Source organism: Mchenga conophoros, linkage group LG14 (assembly GCF_057382185.1).
Source record: "Mchenga conophoros isolate Kocher_MC1m ecotype Shallow Benthic linkage group LG14, M_conophoros_male_GT1.1, whole genome shotgun sequence".
NCBI classification, from domain to species: Eukaryota; Metazoa; Chordata; class Actinopteri; order Cichliformes; family Cichlidae; genus Mchenga; species Mchenga conophoros.
In genome coordinates, this window is record NC_140539.1 from 4,447,220 (window position 1) to 4,465,248 (window position 18,029).

General features: G+C 39.7%; 1 protein-coding gene across 3 annotated transcripts in view; it reads right to left on the reverse strand.

Annotated features, from left to right (window-relative positions):
• Window positions 1-18,029, reverse strand: part of sez6b (seizure related 6 homolog b) — a 240,620-nt gene that overhangs the window by 165,059 nt on the left and 57,532 nt on the right. The gene's annotated exons all lie outside the window — the stretch shown is intronic.

The window sequence follows — 18,029 nt, forward strand, 5'->3', positions numbered from 1 at the left end:
TTACTGAGACAAAACAAAGCTGTGCTATCAGTGCTTGATATGTCTGACCTGGCAGAAATTCATTCAGGGCTGTAAAAATGATTGAATTGATGACTCCAAACTGATTTATAACTGGATGTTGTAGTGACCACACAGGTGAATGCTGTTAATAGTTGAGTAAAATAGAAGTGACCACACTGCATGTGTAGAGATAATAAGCTAGAAGGAACTGTTTTCTTACTGTATTTGCTTGTAGAAACTCTATTCAGTTCAAGCATATGTTTGTTTAACAAGTCTACATATTATTTAATGTATATACCACCAATTCACAGCAAGTGCCACCTGAAGGCACTTTACATTGTAGACTAGACTAAAATAATCAAACACAAAATAAAATCACAGCAATCACATGACCACAGACGAGCAAGTGGTAGGAAGGAAAGATTCTCTTTAACAGAACAAAAGCTCGAGCAAAACCAGGTTTGGGGGGAGGGGCAAGCCATCTGTCACGACTGGTTGAGGAAAGGGAAAAAAAGAGAACACAAGACATTCTTTGGGGCACAAAGGCAGAGTTTAGTAATTAGCAGCAATAGTGACGCATAACAACAAGGAGAGACAAAATAGGTGAGTGGAAAAGAAATGCTTAGTGGATCATGGGAACGCCCTAGCAGCCTAAGACCATAGCAATTTAAGTAAGGGAGGGTTCAGGGTCACCTGATTCATCCCAGTGTTCTCAAAAAGGAAAGTTTTAACCCCAGTATAGAGAGGGTGTCTGTCTCCCAAATCCAAACTGGTAGCTGGTTCCACAGATGAGGGATCTGAAAGCTGAAGGCTTTTAAATACCCTAGGAATCACAAGTATGTTTTCAGTCTGAGAGTATAGTGCTTTATTGGAATAATATGCAAATAATATGCTACTATGCATTCTTTAAGATATGATGAGGCCTTTTTATGTAAGACTTTGTATGTAGAGACAGATTTTAAATTTGACTCTAGACTTGACAGGTAGCCAATGAAGAGAAACCAATATGGGAGAAATATCCTCTCTATTTCCAGTTACCCTGTCTAGTTTTCCTGTCGGTACTGTCGCTGCAGCATTTTGGATTAACTGAAGGCTTTTTAAGGAAAATGTAGAACATCCTAATACAGGGAGTGCAGAATTATTAGGCAAATGAGTATTTTGTCCATATCATCCTCTTCATGCATGTTGTCTTACTCCAAGCTGTATAGGCTCGAAAGCCTACTACCAATTAAGCATATTAGGTGATGTGCATCTCTGTAATGAGAAGGGGTGTGGTCTAATGACATCAACACCCTATAGGGCTTTGGAGTTGACATCACGCTGCAATGCATTGTGGGAGCGCAGCTCCATTTTCGGGGTCTACGAATCAAAACAAACACACTGTGTTGGAACGACTACGACAAGAAACATGCTTAAAAGCAGCTCAAAAGAAAACGGACGGTATAGAGACCGATTGCGTCCAGAGGCGAAGCAGCGGTACTTGAAAAAAAAAAAAATAGAGTGCATCGCAAATCTGGACCCATATGAAATACGGCAGTGGAGTAAAGACCCAGACGACTTACCGCCACTGTCCTACCCCGATATCTTCACGTATCTTGTTTGTGGAGTAAGCGCTTACACAGCGAACCAGTTTCGTAATTACAAGTCACTGGAGGCGCACATCCAATTTACAAATGGCTGGGTGCAAGATTTGGCTATTTTCAAGCCGCCAAACTCTGAGTACGTCGTCAAAGTAAGTCAGCTGGAGTGCATCGAGTGAAATAGCCATTTTCCACCCCCCACCATAATTAATGTTACACATTTATCATTGAACTGCTAAAATATCGTTATCATATTATATGCCCATAATTGTAAAGTACATGCAAATTAACACATTGATAATCGGGTAAATTATTAACGGCAATTTGTGTCCTTCCTGTCTCATTTCATTTATTGTCTTTACATCAACCAATCAAGTCACTCCATTCTATGTTTGATCGCAATTTCTATAACTTCCGAGACCACCAACGATGATATTATTCAGCTATAAAGTGTGATGTGAACATATTTAGAACTTACCGGAATGAAAATGTCTTGAGCACACCAACTGATATCTGGAGACGTAACAGAACTTGATATCAGCTCGTCTCACGGCTGCTATCCAGGCTAGACGCCTTCGTTTGGTAATATCCGATACATGAGCTCCTTCATGTTGCTTCCAGGTTGGGAAAGCATAAAAAGACAATCGAAACTTATTCCCGTGCCGGCCGTAAGATCGAACATTGCAGCGGACCACACAGCAAGTACGAACCATGGCTATGCTTTCGCTCCTTACTTAGACCCCCAAAATGGCGGATCGGGCCAAAATCCTTTCCACGCCCACCCCCGTGACATCACGCTCCAAAACCCTATATCAGGTGTGCATAATTATTAGGCAACGTCCTTTCCTTTGGCAAAATGGGTCAAAAGAAGGACTTGACAGGCTCAGTAAAGTCAAAAATAGTGAGATATCTTGCAGAGGGATGCAGCAGTCTCAAAATTGCAAAGCTTCTGAAGCGTGATCATCAAACAATCAAGCGTTTCATTCAAAATAGTCAACAGGGTCGCAAGAAGCGTGTGGAAAAACCAAGGCGCAAAATAACTGCCCACGAACTGAGAAAAGTCAAGCGTGCAGCTGCCAAGATGCCACTTGCCACCAGTTTGGCCATATTTCAGAGCTGCAACATCACTGGAGTGCCCCAAAGCACAAGGTGTGCAATACTCAGAGACATGGCCAAGGTAAGAAAGGCTGAAAGACGACCACCACTGAACAAGACACACAAGCTGAAACGTCAAGACTGGGCCAAGAAATATCTCAAGACTGATTTTTCTAAGGTTTTATGGACTGATGAAATGAGAGTGAGTCTTGATGGGCCAGATGGATGGGCCCGTGGCTGGATTGGTAAAGGGCAGAGAGCTCCAGTCCGACTCAGACGCCAGCAAGGTGGAGGTGGAGTACTGGTTTGGGCTGGTATCATCAAAGATGAGCTTGTGGGGCCTTTTCGGGTTGAGGATGGAGTCAAGCTCAACTCCCAGTCCTACTGCCAGTTTCTGGAAGACACCTTCTTCAAGCAGTGGTACAGGAAGAAGTCTGCATCCTTCAAGAAAAACATGATTTTCATGCAGGACAATGCTCCATCACACGAGTCCAAGAGTAGTAATATACCTATACTTTTTTTGCCCCCCCACACCCCGAGGGCATTCCCCCCACCCCTCTCCCCCCACCCCCCCACACCCCCCACCCCGAGGCCATTTTCCCCCCTCCCCTATCCCCCTCCGCATCCATGTGCGTGTGCACGTGCGCGAGAACGGACTTTTTGCACGTGCATGTGTGTCCAGGGGTCATATGAGTTCACATGTGTTTAATAGAGTATTATTTAATGAAACCATAATGTGTTTTAATTAAACTCTTTTTAAAGGATTGTATAGGTCTCAGAGTTCTGTTATTTAGACATAGGTGATTTAATTGAACTACTTTAGGGGTATTTTAACTAGTTAGGAGCCTTTTGCATTTTCTTCAGTGCTATTTAGGAGCAAATAGTTTTAAAACAGAGGTCCGCAAATAACAGGTATCCCTTTAGAAATAAACAGTGATACTTCTAAAAACCGTGTATGCCCACACAGCATTTAATTTAGCTAGTTTAGGAAGATTTCACTTTTCTAATAGTTTCACAGGCTAATAGTTTTTAAATAGAGCACCACAAACAACATGTATCCCTTTAGAAATAAACTGTGATACTTCTAAAAACCGTGTATTCCCACACAGCATTTAATTTAGCTAGTTTAGGAAGATTTCACTTTTCTAATAGTTTCACAGGCTAATAGTTTTTAAATAGAGCACCTGTGACAAAGTGGAGAAGCAGTTGTAATTCTCTCCATTTGTCCCAGATGTGTTTACCTTTTTTTTTTGCACATTGTACACGTTATTCTGTTTCTATGTATTTGCTATGATTTGCTATTTGTCAAGTAACATTGCTTCACTCACTATCCCGGGTTTGTTTGTGTAAGCGTTTTGTTGCCGGCAAATCAAACATTCTGCAAATTAAGACAAATACTAAGTTATGTTTCTTTATACTTTATTATGTTACAGATTAAGTAATTTGTTCATACTTAGTCTGTTTGTCTTTTCAGTCATCATGAGTGTCAGGTGTGGGGAAACGCCCGCTTGGCATTTCCTCATTTTAAAGTCCTGATCATGTCACACATGACATCATCAGGTCAAACCATGTGGAGGGGTTTCTTTTTCCAGAGAGATGCTTCCTTTTGTTTGTGTTAATGTTTAAAGGGATTTGTTGAATGTTTTTCCTTTTGTTAATACTGCCATTTAGTTGTGTAAATGTGCATATTAGAAGTGTGTAGAGGTTTTGTGTTTTTAGATAACCTGAGTAGAGTTTTAGATCCCTCAGTTGAGTGAGTGGTACTGGCTGGGCAATTGGAGGGAAATTGATGGCCCTATTTAAAGACAGTCTCTACCAGATGCAGGAGAGAGGAGAGGTGAGCTGTGTCATCAGAGCCATGTTATGTTGAGTTTTGTTAAATGAATTGATTTGGGGAAAGTTTTGTTAAGTTATACATTAAATTAAGTTCACTGCAAATAAATTGCTCACCTTGGAAACCCAAAATGTCTGCATAGTCTGCTTCCCTACCACCTTCCTTGACGTTCGAGTGTGACTACTTCACAGCACCACAAACAACAGGTATCCCTTTAGAAATAAACTGTGATACTTCTAAAAACCGTGTATTCCCACACAGCATTTAATTTAGCTAGTTTAGGAAGATTTCACTTTTCTAATAGTTTCACAGGCTAGTAGTTTTTTAAATAGAGCACCACAAACAACATGTATCCCTTTAGAAATAAACTGTGATACTTCTAAAAGTACATATTCACACTAGAGCTGTATCAACCACCATGTGGCTTTAATGCAACTAGTCTTATAATTATCTACTAGTCTACAACAGTTAGACTCGCTGATTACACATAGATGATTTAACTACTTTAGGGGCATTTCACGTTTCTAAAAGTTTCACAGGCCAATAGTTTTAAATAGAGCACCGCAAACAAAAGATGCTCCTTATCAAGAGTATCCCAGCCCAAAGGTGTTTCTAAAAAACACATCCACACACTCTGTAACAGTTAGACAGAGGGGGTGCAGCAGCTAGGCTCCCAAAAGTCTGTAAAAAGGTATGAAGCAACAAAAGATGCTCCTTATCAAGAGCATCCCAGCCCAAAGGTGTATATTCACAAACAGTTAATGGCTTTAATGCAACTAGTCTTATCATGTCAGAGGCCAGCAGAAACCATGTCCAACAGAGTCTCCAAAGGCTTTCCACCTTTCTTCCTTACATCACACTCTTTTATCTCTACATCTCAGAGCTCAACTGAAAGTAGCCCCACCTATATAAAAACACCCCATCAGACACACAGTATTTTCCTCAGCACTTCACAACGGCCGCAAGGTATATCGTTTTAACTTTTTATTTTTTCACTTGAATGTGCGTTGGAGCCGACTTTGCTACCCGCACAGAGCGTTTCTGACAGTCGGGCGCTGCTTATACAATAGAGAAAAGCAACAATACAGAGTGTTTCTCTGCTCCAAGAAATCCCAGGGCCTTTCACAAGGTAAGCATGTCTGTTATACCCAGGGCATAAATGTCTGTATGTCAGTGCTGATTATTCAAAACCTGTTTTAAAATGTGACACATATGTTGTCCGAAAACATTTCCTCTAAATTTGCAAAGTTACTGATTTAAAAAATATATATTTTCGAATTTTTAGTTGCATGTCAAACATATGATAGACTCTTGAGCATATTTATATAGCTAAATTCACAATGGAATAACCGTGCTAAATAAAAGAGGCCCAAGCACCAATGCACTCTAATCCACTCCGCTAAACTGTATGTTGATAAGTACATGAAGCGTACCTCTACAGCTGAAAACAGTTTGTATCAGCACTCTGAGGGTCTGCTGAATTGTTTTTAATACGGCGCTTTTTGACGAACAGCAGATGATGAAATCCTCTTTATTGTAGAAACTGTCCCTAAGCTATTGTTGCTCATACTTACTGAGGTCCCTAGCTACTTCCTTACTATGTCAGTAAACTTTTTTGAAAAGGAAGCTGTTGTAGATTTAAAGAAACATCTTAATTGAAGCAAAGACAAAAAAAAAAAAAACTGGAATGAATTTTATGGGACTGTTCATATTAAAGCCAACAACAAGTGAAAATCCAAAAACGGCTCCAATCCTTTGTATTAATGATCTCCCCCTCTCTATCTCTCTCTCTCTTTCTCTGTGTGAGTGTGTGTGTGTGTGTGTGTGAGAGTGTGTGTGTGTGTGTGTGTGTGTGTGTGTGAGTGTGTGTGAGTGTGTGTGTGAGTGTGTGTGAGTGTGAGTGTGTGTGTGTGAGTGTGTGTGTGTGTGTGCCCTCGCAGAAGGAAGGTCACAGCAGGAGCTTTTCTCAAACGCATTACCAATCAGTTTTTTACAAGAAGTGTAGCTCATACAATGGTATAAATGTATTCTTTGCGATACTTTATAAATATGAAACTAAAGATTTTGAGTTCGTGCACATTGTGAAGCAAGAATCTAAATATTTGTGTCACAATGATTTCTATAAAAGCGTGTTGTTTATGGGGATAATGTGACAAATCTTTTGTGACCCTATTAATGATCAATGGTAATTGAAGAGGAACCCTGACTCAGGACATTTTCATGGCATGTGACAGCGCAGACAACTACTAATGAGAGAACCTGTTTTATCATCATAAAGACTGTGATATGAAGCATCGTTAAAGTGTCACTTCAGTAATGTTGACTCATGTTTTTAATAGGTGACTTTAAAACACTAAACTCTAATTTCTGTGGTTTATTTTAAGTTTACAGAATATAACATGTGGTAAGACGATGAGTTTTACTTCTCACTGTCCGTGTTATGTGTATCTATTTATCATGTATGCTACTTTGCTCTGTGGACTGTAAAATGTTTCATTGTGTTCATGAAATAAACCAGACTTTCACTGTCTGCATCTTTTACTGTTTTTCTGCTTTTGTTCACTCCAAGTTTGACAAAACCTACAGATATCCAGAGTTAACTCACTAACAATGTGGAGCAGTCTCAGTGTATTTAGCTGCTTTTTCCCCGAACACAACCAACTGAGAGAAACGCCTGTAGGCCTCACTTTGGTCATTTGAACGCTGAAGGAGATTTGTTCCATAGACACCTTATACTAGTGCTTCCTGCATTTAATCCATCACTACTATGTTCTATATAAATCCAGATTCCTTTTATAGTTTGCAGTGAAATTTGTTAAACCACTGCTTAATGGGACAGAAGTACAAGTCACTCTTTACTAACACATTTGTAGATGAGTTTATTGCTGAACAACACAGCTGGCAGTCTCACACACTCTTTAGGTTTTTCAAGTTGTGTGTGTAAGGGTTTAGTCTATCAAACCCTACCCTTTTTTCCCCAGTATCACAACAGTATGACTCCCAAAGTACGGCTCAGTAAACAACCAATGATTCTAAAGCCAGAACAGAAAGATACAGTTGGAAGATGAATGATTGCGTTTTTATGATGCGTAGTAAAACGACCCCCTCTGCTTCTTTGCTGTGTTGGTGTTGTTGTTGTTCGTGTGTGTGTGTGTGTGTGTGTCCCCGTCCCTTAGAAGTCAATTAATACATTAGCCATACTTAAAAAAAACATCTGAATTTCATTTAGAACTGAGATTCTAAGTTGTAAGCAGAAATCTTATGCACAGCCAGAAACATGTTTCCCCACTTTCACAATGCTGAGGTGTCAAATCCACAACCCCCAACAAATGGTTTGTTACACACGGGTGTGAAGGGCAAGCTTTACTTACACAGCCTCACACACAGTAGATTTTTTAAAGTTTTTGGGTACAGGGGTTTAGCCACAGATGCAACATCCACTTTTGATAAAGATCACTCCACCTGTTTATTTCTTAAGAAATTAAGCATCTTTATTAAGCTTTTATTTATAAATGTCTACACAATAATAGACACCGTGTGCTCTGTGACATTATAGTCTTCTACTTCTGCTTCCATCGGTTTGCATTTTAAACTCCCAGCCTTTCAGTTTGTTATGAACGACTTTATATCACAAAATGTTAGAAATATAAAGTGAACCATGCGACTTTTTTTTTATTTTCTGTTTGATGGAAGGACTTAAGACACGAGTTATTTAAACAATTCTAAATGACAGTGTGATGGCCATAGCACTTTACGTGGGCCAAATGTGTTAAGGATAATGTTTATCAATGTAAAATTGCAAAGAACTTGTGGATAGAATATAACATTTTGTAAACAGTTACCTCAGAAGCTGCACTGGTAGATCTATGTATGTAAGGTAAAACTATCCACAGTACTTCCACTTAAGTAGCTAAACACATAAAGTCACCCTTACCAATAATCCGCTGCTCCTTGAAAAAGTAGCACAAACAGACAACTGACTGAGCAATGATAAGTAGAGCTACCCGAGGCCGAGACTCAAGCAGAAGAAAATTAAAAGTTGTTGTTTTTGTGGCTCGAAAAATTAAAGAAAGTATGTTTAATAATTCAACAAGACCCGCACCTTCAACACATGTACATTCAAATTCTGGAACAGGCTCATCATTGCTGCTGTTCAATAGTTTTTATCCGTTCGAAAAAGTCATTTTACAGCTTTAATGTTTCCAGCTGATAAGGAGAATGAGTGCATTTCAAATGAGCGTCCAAAGGCTTTTAAACATCTGCTTTGTCTGTAACGACAGTATCAAACTACAGAGCATTGTTTTACTAAAATTCAACATTTTCAGATGAAAATTTGGCTGCTTTTTGTTTTTTTCACTGTAACACCCACCTCAATGCCATTTTTAGGATATTCTTCATTCATATTGAAAAGTTGAAATCTTCCCTGCTAGACCCAAGTGCAGCGTTTAACACCGTTCGCCATAACATTTTATTACAGCTATTATTAAATGGAGAGTCCTCTTCACACACTGAGGTTAATTATGAAGCTCCACAGGCTTCTGTGCAAAGACCAGTTTTGTTTGCATCATATGCGCTTTAGAAGGCATAGCATAGCATACATTTTCACTGCTATGCATATGATACCCGCTTTTATTGGTTAAACTGCAGGGATGTCTTAGACACATAATGAGCTTTAATTTTCTGCTTCTAAGTTCAGATAGAACTGAGGTTATTGTAACGGGGCGTAAAAATCTTAGAAACACTGTGGCTAACAAGATCCTTACTCTGGATGGCATCGCCTTGAGCCGCCTGTTGTAGTGATTTGGTACATTATAAGTAAAATTGAAACATACAATCCCATAGCACAACATCAACATTTATTTTTATACAAAAATAAAAATGCTTTTTCAGAAAAGAATTGTAACTTCACAATTCATCACCGATTACGTGGGTACATAAGGTAAGTCCTCATCATTATCCCATAGCTGTTCCGGTAATCTCTCAGGGCCTTGGAAGGGCGGCCATGTCCAGTCTACCTCATCAATGTCGGGAGAGTCGCCGAAATACAAAAAATCTTCCTCGTTGTCAGTGTCCATCGTCCACAGCTGTGGTGGTGAGGGGGGTGTGCTCCACTCTGACACTGGTGAATACGGTGCGTCTTCACTCCAATCTTCAAATGTAGGGTTCGTGGCTGGATCTTCAGAGACTAAAGATTGCTCAGTATCCCTGGTACCAAGTACCAAATATGTACCAAGTTCTGTCACTCTGATGGTTGATTGAGCAGAAGGGCTGGAAGAAGCCATTTTCATGGAGAATTTCAAGCCCAACAGATGGGAATTACCGTTCTTTTCCAAAGTTACAGCTGCTAGAGACGCAGTGGTCAACTCTACGGTTTTTGAAAATAGCACTTTGGGCTGGGATACTCTTGATAAGGAGCATCTTTTGTTTGCGGTGCTCTATTTAAAACTATTGGCCTGTGAAACTTTTAGAAACGTGAAATGCCCCTAAAGTAGTTAAATCATCTATGTGTAATCAGCGAGTCTAACTGTTGCAGACTAGTAGATAATTATAAGACTAGTTGCATTAAAGCCACATGGTGGTTGATACAGCTCTAGTGTGAATATGTACTTTTAGAAGTATCACAGCTTATTTCTAAAGGGATACATGTTGTTTGTGGTGCTCTATTTAAAAAACTACTAGCCTGTGAAACTATTAGAAAAGTGAAATCTTCCTAAACTAGCTAAATTAAATGCTGTGTGGGAATACACGGTTTTTAGAAGTATCACTGTTTATTTCTAAAGGGATACCTGTTATTTGCGGACCTCTGTTTTAAAACTATTTGCTCCTAAATAGCACTGAAGAAAATGCAAAAGGCTCCTAACTAGTTAAAATACCCCTAAAGTAGTTCAATTAAATCACCTATGTCTAAATAACAGAACTCTGAGACCTATACAATCCTTTAAAAAGAGTTTAATTAAAACACATTATGGTTTCATTAAATAACACTCTATTAAACACATGTGAACTCATATGACCCCTGGACACACATGCACGTGCAAAAAGTCCGTTCTCGCGCACGTGCACACGCACTTGGACGCGGAGGGGGATAGGGGTGGGGGGAGAGGGGGGGGGGGCAAAAAAAGTATAGGTATATTACTACTTCCAAGTACTCCACAGCGTGGCTGGCAAGAAAGGGTATAAAAGAAGAAAAACTAATTGGCACACGCCAGACAGAGACAGACTCGTAAACAGGCATAATGACGTCATGGACAAACAGAGGGACATACGGGCAGAGAAGACTAAGCACAGGCAACCTAAACCAAACATAAGGGCAAGATAACAAAACCTAAACCAGAAATAATCATCATCGTCATCAACATCATCATCAGATAACTAAAGAATCAGAATATAATTGTAATCAAAACAGTATCACCAGAGAATAACTAATCCATAATGCAAAAATAAACCAAAACATAAGAAACTCAAAATGCTGGGTCGACCCGACCCAGGACCGTGACACTAATGACATGGCCTCCTTGTTCACCTGATCTGAACCCCATTGAGAACCTGTGGTCCATCATCAAATGTGAGATTTACAAGGAGGGAAAACAGTACACCTCTCTGAACAGTGTCTGGGAGGCTGTGGTTGCTGCTGCACGCAATGTTGATGGTGAACAGATCAAAACACTGACAGAATCACTGGATGGCAGGCTTTTGAGTGTCCTTGCAAAGACAGGTGGCTATATTGGTCGCTGATTTGTTTTTGTTTTGTTTTTGAATGTCAGAAATGTATATTTGTGAATGTGGAGATGTTATATTGGTTTCACTGGTAAAAATAAATAATTATGCACAGTAATAGTCACCTGCACACACAGATATCCCCCTAAAATAGCTAAAACTGAAAACAAACTAAAAGCTACTTCCAAAAACATTCAGCTTTGATATTAATGAGTTTTTTGGGTTCATTGAGAACATGGTTGTTGTTCAATAATAAAATTATTCCTCAAAAATACAACTTGCCTAATAATTCTGCACTCCCTGTACAACAAATGACAATAGTCCCGCATATATATGCATAAACTACTTTTTCAGCATCACCTGACATTAGGGCTGGGCCATATTATACCTAATGTTAGGCAACGATAGGAAAATGAAATATCGCGATAGAATGGGAGTAAAACGCGCATGCGCAGTGCCTTTGTTTTCATACGCACATGGCCGATTGTTGAGTGAAACAGATGAACCAGAATTGGTTTGTAAAAATGGTGCAACTTCCGTGATGTGGAACTGGTTTGGTGTTTGTCCGTCACTTTAGAAACAAAATCACGGACCTCTATCAGTCGGAAAAGTGTAACAAAGCACATTTTTTTGCAGAACATGCAAGCGGCCGTTGTTATTGTCATATTTGTCGGACTAAGATGCTCTTAAATCTGGGAGTAATCTGGGTCCTAAACTCTGTATACTTCAGGTCAAACAACACTGCAGCATCACTGAGAGTTAAAAACTGTCTAAATTCTGTCATCTTCAATAAAACGATCAGGTGTAACTATAAAGTTTAACTTCCAGGCATCCATGAAAACAAAAGTTATTACATTTAACGGAGTTAGAAGTTAGCAGGAAGCTAGCGGAAGTTAGCTCGCTAGTTTCGCTAGTTACCTAAGCATGATATAGCACGTTCTGACTGAGAGATTTGAAAAAATTCAAACGTACAGCTCTGCTATCACTTCCAACATAGCTGGTATATAATGATGTGCTACGTGATCGCTAGCGACACAGCTATGTTAGCATAACATAAACAGTGAAGCTGGAGGACGAACACAAACACTTTTCCACTTATAAAAGTTAACAAGAAGGTTCCTCATGGTTAGAGACAAATGCAATCGCATGGCAGGATGCTGTAAACGGACCAAACTTCAGTCAGGAGAACAACTGAGATAATCCATCCACAATACGAGGTTAGTCATTAATATAATACTGCAACAACATGGGAATAGAGCAGCTGCCAGAGAATTCAACATTAATGAATCAATGATACAGAAGTGGAGGAAGCAAGAAGAATGAGTTTAATAAAGTTTGATTTATCTGACTGCTTTGTTTCGCTTAATGTGCCTTATAATCCCGTGCACCTTATGGTCCAAAAAATACGTACTGCACACTGCAGTTTAATGTTGCAAAGCACCTCTTTTTAACTTCAGTGGATATTATACATGGTTATGCTCAGGATATGTCAGCCCATTTCTACTGGAAATGCCTTTTGGTTAAACTTTCAGCAAGGAATTTGCATTTGCACTGTTACATTTTTATAAAGCTTTAATGTACATAAAAACCAGCTTCTTGTTTAAGTGAAAATAAATGGAAGGTTGTCTTTTTGCGCTAGTAATGTTGTGGAGTTGTATTTTGTCTCGCATCAATTATATCGTCGGTTATATTGTTATCGCAAATTTTCAAATATATATCGTGATAAATATTTTTGGCCATATCGCCCTGCTCCACCTGACATATAATTTTTCTAATTTTAGTGATATTGTGCAACTGAAAGGCATTCTTACATGCTTCCTTTGCTTGCACATTTAAAGACAAATCTTCCATTAGGTCACCACCTTATTGTGGTGGAGTGGTCCAGTCATCCCATCAAAAAGGGACATGGGTCCACCCTCTGAGAGTTTGGTTCTTTGTGGAACCAAACTGGTTCTGTAATTTTACAGTCATAAGGCAACCACAAGTAAACAATGTTAATGTGCTGTTATCTACTCTAATATAATTCCATATACTCTAATAAGCAGGAGTGATTTTTATTTTATTTATTTATTTTTTTGACAGTGCAGTTGCAATAGCCTGCAGCTGCTTACTAGTTTACTGTGTATATAAACATTACCAAAGTCAAAGACATTTATCCTGACTGCTGTGACGGATCTCATTTCAAACTTCTGATATGAAGTTTTTATATAAGCTGACTCTCGTTTAAACTGCCGCGTGGGTTTCAGAGTAGCTGCTGACAGCCTGTCAGTTCCTCTGCACTGTACTGCCAGCACACAACAGCTACTGTCCATCTGTCACCTTGAATCTGTCCACCTACTGTTTCCATCAATCCTTACATCCAGCACCATAACTGAACAAGATGTTCCCTGCTTACTGACTGCTACAAAAACAGTATATAGCATTACCAGAGAGTATTTAACTTCATTAAGGGCAAGAGAGTTAGAGCAATGAGAAAAAAGAGAGAAGCTTTTAACAGAAAACAACCACTGGAAAAAGAAATGATAGATGCAAGGAAAAAGTCAGATGGAGGGCACGATAACATAAAGATAAATATGAATAGATAGAAAAAAAATAAGGAAGCAAAGTAATTACTTGGGGTATGTCGGGAAGCCTCAAGCTAGTAATCAGTAGTTGCATGCTGTATATGTGGAGGAGGTGTTGGTCATATGGAAATTAGATGCTGATGAGTTGTAAAGACATTTCTTCATCTAACTCATCAGCATCTAATTTGGTGGTACAGTGAGATCTGGGACCTATCAGCAGTGTGTAAGATCAAGCGCACACACACGCAGAGAGAGACAGAGAAGGAGAAACATATCAGCCCATAGAACATATATTTTTATTGTTGTCATCATCAGTATTGCATAGTGTTAGAGTAGTAGCTGTAAATGGAATGATTGAAGGCTTATTCATAAATCAAAATATACTGTATCTTTTGGACTAGCATCCAGTTAAGTATAAGTACAAGTCAGTAAATGAAAACTGAAGCATACTTTAGATCTGGCTAACCTTACTCACTGGTGCTTTGAGCCAAATACTAACCACACCATGCTAATGTTGAAGGTTGGAAAATGCTACATGTTTAGTATAACAGAAAACCCACCTATTTTTTTGATTTAGATTCAATTAAATTATATTTATGTAGTTCCAAATAACAACATTTGCCTTGAGGCACTTTTACTGTAAGGTAAAGACCCTAAAATAATACAGAGAATGCTATCAGCAAGCACTTGGAAACAGTGGGAAGGAAAATCTCCCTTTTGGGAGAAACTTCCAGCAGAAACATGGAGGCACAGCCAGATGCTGCAGCCAGTTGGGGTTGAGGGGGAGAAGACAGGAGAAAAGACACACTGATGATTAAATGACTAATGATTAAATGAAAAGTGGTGTATAAACACAGAGTGAAGGTGAATGAAGAGAAACACTCAGTGCATCATGGAAAGCCCTCAGCAGCCCATTGTGTTTTTAAATATCCTGGGACCCACAAGTAAGCCAGCAGTACTCTTTTGTGGTGATATGGTTCTATGAGGTCTTTAAGATGAGATGATGCCTGATTATTCAAGACCTTGTAGAAGAAAGATTTTAAATTTGATTCTGAATTTAACAGAAAGCCAATGACCAATTCAATTCCAACAACTGATTTTTATTTATTCGGCACAAAATTACAACAACAGTTGCTTCAAGGCGCTTTACACTGTAAGGTAGATTCTACAGAAGCCAATATGGAAGAAATACTCTTCTCGCTCTCTTTGTATTTTACCTGTCTTTTTTTCAGCAGTGCACACACAGTGACTTCTTTCTGATTACTATATAGCAAACAAAAGCAAAAATGACCATGAAAATGCAGCCATTAATGAATGCATCTTATTGTATTCGATTAATTCATGAATGTTCCAATTAAAAGAGGGGGAAAAAAAACAATGCGGCACAATAACATTGTAACTGGGATGGCTCGTGATTGATGGCAAGTAATGTTTGTTATTTTTCTACACATTGTGAAGATTGTGAACTGTACTATTCCACACAGATTTCAGGTTCATATGGTGGAATAGTTTTTAATTATGCAGATCTCCTCTGAAAAATCCTGCACTCACCTGTGTCTTAATCCTCAGCACTAGGGATGGGTATCGTTTAGGTTTTATCCGATACCGGTGCCAAATCGGTACTTTTGAAACTGTGCCGGTGCTCAAACGGTGCTCAAACCGGTGCTTAAAGAATGGAGAACACAAAATTGGTCCAAAAACCTCTCATGTTCAGCTGTTTTTTTTGTAAAAAGATAACAATGTTAGCCTTTTCTGCAGCTATGGGGCATATATGGTATCACTCTTGGCTGGAAGCAGTGCTTAATCAATGGAAAAAAAAACACAAACTTTGTCCAAAAACCGCTCATGTTTAGCTGTTTTCCACTTTTTCCTTTGGTCATTTTAGCCTTTTTGGCCAGGGTGAAGGGAGTATCTGCCATCAAACAAGAGGACAGCCGCATGTAGCTATGATGATGTTTGCTAGTTCACCTTACATGCATTAATGTAATAACGTGGTTAGCCTACTCAACGTAAATTACACACGAACAACATTAAGCTACTCACGCAGAGAAGAACGGCTGCTGCTGCCATCATCAGCCGTCATCATTTCTGCTACACTGGCAGGACTAGGGGCCAGGACTCTCCTCTTCGTGTTTTTGGGGGGGGATGTTGCATAACAGGCAATCCACCCGCAGTAGATGCGCTCGGTGTGAGGTCTCGCAGCAAGCTATCAAATACGGCGCATTTCTGGGCTTTTAAAAAAAAACGCTATGCGTCGCCAGGTGTTTCATCGGATTTGAGGTGTTACCTCCTTTGACAGTATCACAGTATCAGCTTAAAGCACTTGTTGCAGGCTGCTTGTCACGGCTGCCGAGGTGAGCCGTGTGGATTTAGAAGGAGGACCCAAGATGCAGGCAGTGGATGAGATACCGGTGGTTTTATTTACAGAGGTGTAGTGGCAAACAAACAGTGGGGCATAACAAACAACTAAAGACACCTAAACTGGGAGAACTAAAAATAACAGACCTGGGAGCATATGACAACGGATGATGAATAGCAGAGAGACGCAGACGAGGAACAGGACACCGTGGAACACAGGGTAACAGACTGACACGGCGTTACACGGTGGAACACAGACAAACCAGCAACAGGCAGGAGAACACACAGGGCTTAAATACACACACCAGTAATCAGGGGATGAGAGACAGGAGGGCAACACAGCTGGGAGGAATCTGGGCTGACGGGACAGGGGAAACGTAAACTGATCACACTCACATATGACACGGACCTTCACAATAAAACAGGAAACTCAGATACATGGAACCAGACAAGACATTGAACTAAACAGACAGATTCACAAACAGATGGGGAGACACCATAGACAGACAGATACAGACGCAGACTCAGAGGCAGATCGAAAATAACACAGAACTTAAACAATCATCATCTAGAAAATGATAACAAACTAAAAGCGCTGGGTCACCGACCCAGGACCATGACACTGCTGAGTTTGCATATTTTGCTGTGAAGTACAGCCAGACTTTTGACCGCTTCGCCTTGGACATTTTTAATCTGTAGCTCTGCTCTAAAAGAACGTACGTACCTGGGCCCGCCTACTATCCTCGGAAACGTAAAGTGATTGGCTAGAAGTGTATCACAGCTCAGGAAAAAAAAGCACCGAAATAAAGCACCGAAATGTGCGCTGCTTTTCGGTCTGGTTACTACCGTTTATGTCAGAACCGGTGCCATCATGGCACCGGACACCGGTACCCATCCCTACTCAGCACCCTTTGCATAGCGCCCAGCACTTTCTGTCAGAGGTGTTATCCCGAATATTAGAAAACATATTCATTTTCCATCATCTTCTTCTCATTAATCTGAACTGCCTTGCAGATTATTTTGGTAAGTTAGGCCTGCCACTCTCTCCTTCAAGCTCTCATCTTAGATCTGTTCATTTTTGAGCCACTAATTTGCCTGCTTAATAAACTGTATGGGACAATATAATATAGTGAGGGTTGCACTTTCTTGCGTTGTATTATTTTCCCGCTAAATAGTGATTCAGTGTACCTTCTTTCCTCCTCCATGTTTAGGATTTCTATGACTGAGGTAAAATTCCATTCAATCAAAATATATGAGCAGGTTATGGGTTGAAATGGATCATGTATAAATTAACATTTACATGATCTGTATGCATTGTATAGTTGTGTGATGTGAAATGCTCTATAAAAAAATAATCACAACTCCAACCAACCAAACACAAAATCAAAACCCATGGAGGCAAAGAGGGAGAAACTGATGCCAGCAGCACCTTGAGGCAACTGTTGTTGGGATTTGGAGCTATATAACACCCTCACAGACACTCACAGGTGTCACAGAAGGCATCCACAGAGTTTATTGAACAAACTGTGATCTGCTGTTTTGGAACCAAAAACTACATTGGTATTTTCGGAGCTGATTAACTTAGGCTACGTTCACACTGCAGGTCTTAATGCTCAATTCTGATTTTTTGATCAAATCCGATTTTTTTGTCTGCTTGTTCACACTACAAATAAAATGTGACAGCAAACGCGCTCTAGTGTGAACCCTCAAAGCGGCCGCATGCGCAAAAGAAGACGTCACACAAAACGCGTTCTGTTTAGACCCAGAGCAAACAATATTGTTTGACTGATGGCCCTTAATATAAAGACTGGTTTTGGACTTTACGTTTCCCAATTTTGCTTTAAGTTATTTTGTTATTTACAAATGGCCTAGATGTGTAAA